This window comes from Tamandua tetradactyla, chromosome 11, assembly GCF_023851605.1.
Source record: "Tamandua tetradactyla isolate mTamTet1 chromosome 11, mTamTet1.pri, whole genome shotgun sequence".
NCBI lineage: Eukaryota > Metazoa > Chordata > Mammalia > Pilosa > Myrmecophagidae > Tamandua > Tamandua tetradactyla.
In genome coordinates this window covers 83,716,090-83,722,089 of record NC_135337.1, presented here as the reverse complement: position 1 = coordinate 83,722,089, position 6,000 = coordinate 83,716,090, and positions in this window count along the sequence as shown.

Genomic DNA, 6,000 nt, shown 5'->3' with positions numbered 1-6,000 from the left:
CGGAGTCGTCGGCTTCACAGCCTGCCCTGTGGATCTTGGACTCTGCATTCCTGTGGTCATGTGAGACACTTTTATAAATTTTATATTTGCAAGTGTTCCCTGTTGATTCTGTTTCTCTAGAGAACCCTAACTAATACATCTTGGTACCGGCAGTGGTTCTTAAGAAACAGAATCTTAAAAATGAGTTTTTATGAATGGTTTTCTACTCTGACTGGACTCAGAGACACTAAGGACTCTGATTCCCATAATCAGAATGACACTCCCAATCCATGGAGTGAGTTGGCAAAGGAGATAGTCAAAATATCATCATTCGATTCTCCTAATTCCTCACTTGTACGAAGCCAGACTCTGGGGGATAATGTTTTGACACCTTTATAGAGTTTTGTAGAAATAAGAGTTATTGGTTGTTGTTAGATACACTGGCTACATTAAGGGGTAAAACGGATGGGCTTAAGGCTTCAACTGAGAAGCTTATGCACTGTGTGAAAGATGTAGAAGTTTCTATGAGTATCCTGAAGGAAAATCTTATTTCCTGTAGCTGTAGACTTGAGATCTCTGAAAATCAGACTCAGAATCTTATTGTTAGAGTAGCAACTTTCCAACATAAACTGAAATCTCAGTCTTGCATGGTGTCTGCTGTTAAAGTGAGGGTATTGATTGGAAAGGAGTGGGACCCTGAAAAATGGGATGGTGATATATGGATTGATAATGATGTCGGGGGTGAGGTTGAAGCCCTAGATCATGCTGAGTCTTCTCTAGATAACTCTGTAATAGTTTTCCCTGAGGACATAACTGCCCCACCTCCAGCCTGCCTTGAGGAATTGGCCATCCAATCTCCTCCTGAGTTAAAACTGCCACCTGGTCACTTTGGGCTACTTATACCACTGGATCAACAAGCCAAGAAGGGGATTACATTATTGTCTGGGGTAATTGACCCTGACTATCAGAAGGAAGTAGGACTGCAACTACGTAATGGAGGTAAAGAAGAGTTTTCTTGGAATATAGGAGATCCCCTAGGGCGTCTTTTAGTACTACCATGCCCTGTGATTAAAATCAATGGAAAACTGCAACAACACAATCCAGGAAGGACTACTAATGGCTCTGAAACTTCAAGAATGAAGGTTTGGGTCACACCACCAGGCAAAGAACCATGGCCAGCTGAAGTGCTTGCTGAGGGTTAAGGGAACATGGAATGGGTAGTGGAAGAAGGTAGTGATAAATATGTACTACAACCACATGATCAGTTACAGAAACAAAGACTGTAATGATGTTTTGTTCATGGTATACTATTTAAGTTGTAAGATATCAAGTTTAAGAACTAATGTTGCCCAAGGATTTGCACCCTATTTTGGAGAGATTTAATGTGTTTCCAGTTTATGCAGGACAATTGAGTATTGTCAGGTAAAAGAAAAAAATGTGTGCTTTATTGTTTTCATTTGGAAATTAAGTATGGTTTAAGGTGATATATATATAGCTGCCAAGTTGACAAGGGGTGGATTGTCATGGTCAGGGACACATGTCAACTTGGCCAACTTGTGGTACCTGTTTATCTGTTTCTGCAAGTGCTGGCCTGTCTGTTGCAATGAGGACATTTTATAGAATTAGATCATGATCACATCAGCTGCATCCACAGCTGATTCTATTTGTAACCAGCCAAAGGGGAATGTCTTCTACAATGAGTGATGCTTAATCTAATCATGGGAAGCCTTTTAAGGAGGATTCAGAGGAGACAGGCTCTCTTCCTGCTTCGGCTGGTGAGCCTCTCCTGTGGAGTTCATCCAGACCATCCATCCGAGTTGTCAGCTTCACAGCCTGCCCTGTGGATTTTGGACTCTGCATTCCCATGGTCATGTGAGATACTTTTATAAGTTTTATATTTGCAAGTGTTCCCTGTTGATTCTGTTTCTCTAGAGAACCCTAACTAATACAATTAGTTTAGGCTTTATCCTATATTTTTCTCATCTTGTAACAGTTATTCATCTTAAGATAAAACTATTCTGTTTTCCTATTAATAAAAATACATCTTTCATATTTTTCATACTTAAATCATTATTTTAAACAAATATTTTACCACATATAGTTACCATCAAAGTTAAACTTGTTAGAATAATGTTAAATACTTAAAATACTTTAGTTAATGCATATTTGAAACATCAATATATAGTTTTTAACAAGAATTTTCAGTTTTAAAGTTCTGAGTATATATATACATATATATTTTAAATATGAATAGGAGCTAAACTCATGGCCAGTTTTCAAATTGCTGTCAAGGATCTAATTTAACAAAAGGAGATGGGGCTGCCATTCCCATTCTGTGTCACAAGATTTTATTTGTAGCATTGGTATAAATTTCAGTAGTATAATTATTTAGATTAAACCAAGGTAATTTAACAGAACACTTTGAGTCAGAACTACAATCCTGAATTGCATATCCCTTAGGGGACCAATCTGTTACAATTCTATAGGAACTGTCAATGATACTGACTTTTGTTTGGCATGGCATTGTTCTTATTGAATATTTTCTGACTCAGGTGTATATGAATTTTTATATAAAGGCAGCTCATTAAGAACAAGCTCAGAAATTAATTTTTCTTTATTTTGCTCTGCTAAAGGTATGATAGACAAGTGATTTTTAAAAATCTATTATAATAATAAAGCCGTTTTTAGAAATTATAACTGGTGTGGGCAAGCCAGGTTGTAATGACTCCATAGGTTGAATACAGTATTGACTTTTATTAAATCAGTTAACATTCTCCATTGTCCTGATTTCTTTCTTATGATAAATAATGGGGAATTCCGAAGACTATGAGATTCTTCTAAATGTCCTGCTTTAAACTGTTCTTGAACTAACTGAGTTAGAGCCTTTAACTTTTCTATAGATAAGGGCCACTGCTCAACCCACAAAAGCTCATTTGTAGTATTTGCAGTGGATGTCCCTGGAACATCTCCTCACTTTATGCTTTAAGAGTTCCCTTATTAGATCCCTGTCTGGGCACCAATTGCCGAGTCCAGCTCAAGCAACTATCCAAACAGGGTAAGAAGGCATAGTGGGAGATTGAAAAGAAACACAACTTAGAGTTTAAGAGAAAGCATGAGCCAGGTAATTCATCGCCTGACTGAACACAATGACCAAATAGAAACCAGAATATTTTCCCCATTTTGTTCTGCTCACTGCAAAGCCTTCATAACCAATTTCCATTACTTAAGATTTAAAACATTATGGCCTTAAGGCTGAAACCAATAACAATGTTTTTGAATGAGATCAAATAAGCTTAATAATTCAGATGTTTTAGCAGGCACCCCAGTGGCTTCTAACAATGTTTTCAACACACACCCATACTCCTCCAGCCACCTATTGTGATTACCCATTACCCTGATACTCCAAGGAAAATGCTTACTTTACCAATATGACTTGAGTCCTCTTCTATCAGCTGGACACACATGCCTCTAATGAGACTTTTCCTTGGTTCCTTAATATTGTCTTGGAGTCTTCTTCTTTGAACCTCACGTTGGGCGCCATATGTTGCTTCCTATGAAATGGAGCTCGAAGGATATTAAGGAATGACAAGAAAGAAAGAAAGAAACAGACGGATTCAGGGGGCCTGAAGCTTAATTTTAACAAACAACAGACATCAGACAATTTTGTTTTTAACCAGATCCTGGTTATATACTGCAGGATGACAAAAGGCGTGCATGCATTTCCTGAGGGAATGAAGTTCTTATCTTTCAGTGTTCTTCCTTCATACTTAAAATAACCATTTGGGGTAAACAAACATTCTCTTCCTCCCAGACTGTTCTACATAAATCAGATAACATAAAGCAGTCTACTGCTGCCACCACCCTAATGCTGTCTACTCCCAAGTAGTTCTGCAGGTTTTATGTTAATCCTATCTGCTATAGGACACCTACTCCTTGGATTTGTCAAGCTAGAGCTTAAGTTGGTACATGGCTGTGTGTATCTCTAGGCTCTATGTGTCCCCTTTTGTTGGGGTTCAGCCCTTCTCTAGCATTTTGTGCTGTCTGACTCAAAAGTCTGTTTTTTTCTTTTTTTCCATAGCCCCACCCTGTCTCTGCCAGGGCAAGAAGTCTTAGTACCTTTAGTGCTTTATTCCATGTTTATCTGTGCTAGAGGCGTATTTTCAGTCGTCAGAATTTGTTCATTAATTCCACAATTGGAGCTTGGTTGAGGTAAACCCATCCTGCTAATAAAGTCTGTTTCCTTTCCCCTTGGAGAACCAGCCTGCCATCACTGTGGGGACTGGCACCAGCCTCCGTGGCTGGGGGGATTTACAGTTCTGTGTGGGGTCTCAGCCGTTCCACCTGGTCCAGACTGGTGTACGCCGTGTGTCCAGCCACTGGTGTAGCCCAAGCAGTTATTCTGTAACCTTCCTGGCTATTCACTAACTGCCCTGGAGGCCAAACTAAATTCCACATGTCATGAAGCTGCCATCTTGCCCTGTATCCCCATGTATTTAAATTTTTGATTCTCAAAAGCAATGTCCAATAATTCCCCCTTCACCTTTCCTGAGAAATCCCTATATTTTAAAAACAACTCAACTCAACTCAATGTCACCTTCCATGAAGAATTGCCTGATTTGTGAAAATGCTCATGCATATTTACTCTGATAATTTCTAAGTATATACACTGTGACACCTTTCAGATTCCCCTGATAATCACCTAACTGTGATTTCTTGGAGGACAGTGACTTTATCCTAATCAAATCTGCATGTACAGCACATTGTTGATATCTTAGACTAGAAAGATAAGACAAAATGTCCACCCATTTATGAAATGATTTCTTCAAGATTATTCTCATATAATTTTTAAGGTGTAGTGCTTGTCACTTTGGACTCAAGATGATTAGCAGGCATACTTTCAAGCAACCACGTTTTGTTACCATTATAATGCTGTATCTGTTATTCTGTGATCAAGGTGAATATGTGTCACTGTGGAATGCTGAGTTTGCTTGCCTACTTCAATGTATGGTATTAAAGAATATATTCCTGTTGCAAGAAGTACTTCATTTGAATGTAAAGGCCTGAGTATAAAGATGCCAGAACTAGGTGACTCCAATTGGAATGTTATATTGACCACCCAAATGAATATATTGAATGGGTAATCGAATAAATAGAAAATAATGAAGAAAAGTGACAGTTTTAGCTAATCTCAGATCCTTTTCCATTTTATTTGGAGACTCACTAGGGAGTGAGAGAAACTGGGTTGCAGAATTTTCTCCATTCATGCCTGTCTGATTCACTATTTCTCCCACTGGACACAAAATACAACCAAAGCAGCAGGTAGCTTTTCTTTCCTGAGTGGTTTTCCTGAATCCAGGGGCACAGTTTGTTCTATCTAAAGATTTGGAAGTCTAAAAGAAGAGAATCATTGATAATAATTAAATGTTATCACAAATTTAAAAATAATACTTTACTATGAATAATGTTGAATAATTCATATTATTAATATTAATTTAAGTATCTCAAACTTATTTTAGAGATCACCTATAAAATTTGATCGTGATTGATATACTTTGGAAAAGCAAACTAAAATCAAGATTCATCTTTTTGATACGAGTTAAAGAGAATAAAATTTCTTTGCTGAAAGGAAAGCAAATGCCCAAAGACAACTTTAATTGTATAAATGATTCACCAAAATTCTAGGTCACTGAAATTTGTTATGCCTTCAAGGCAGTCTGTATATAAAAACAAAAACAACAGCAACCCCATGAGATTAGTGTTCTTTTAACCTCTTTGGCAATTTATTAAATTGTTTTTTTTATGAGATCATGTGCTGAAGCATTAGATTCACTGCACCATCTAATACATAAAACATTTCAAAATTTGGGAATATCTCCTTAATTAAAAGTATGCTTTCATCATCCCTTGTATGGTAAGTAAGGAAAATTACAATATATTAATGCAGAGTTTGTACTAAGTTACTTAATACTTTCACGATTATTCTAATATCTAGTGTTGTTTTCTGGTAAGAATGACAAATTA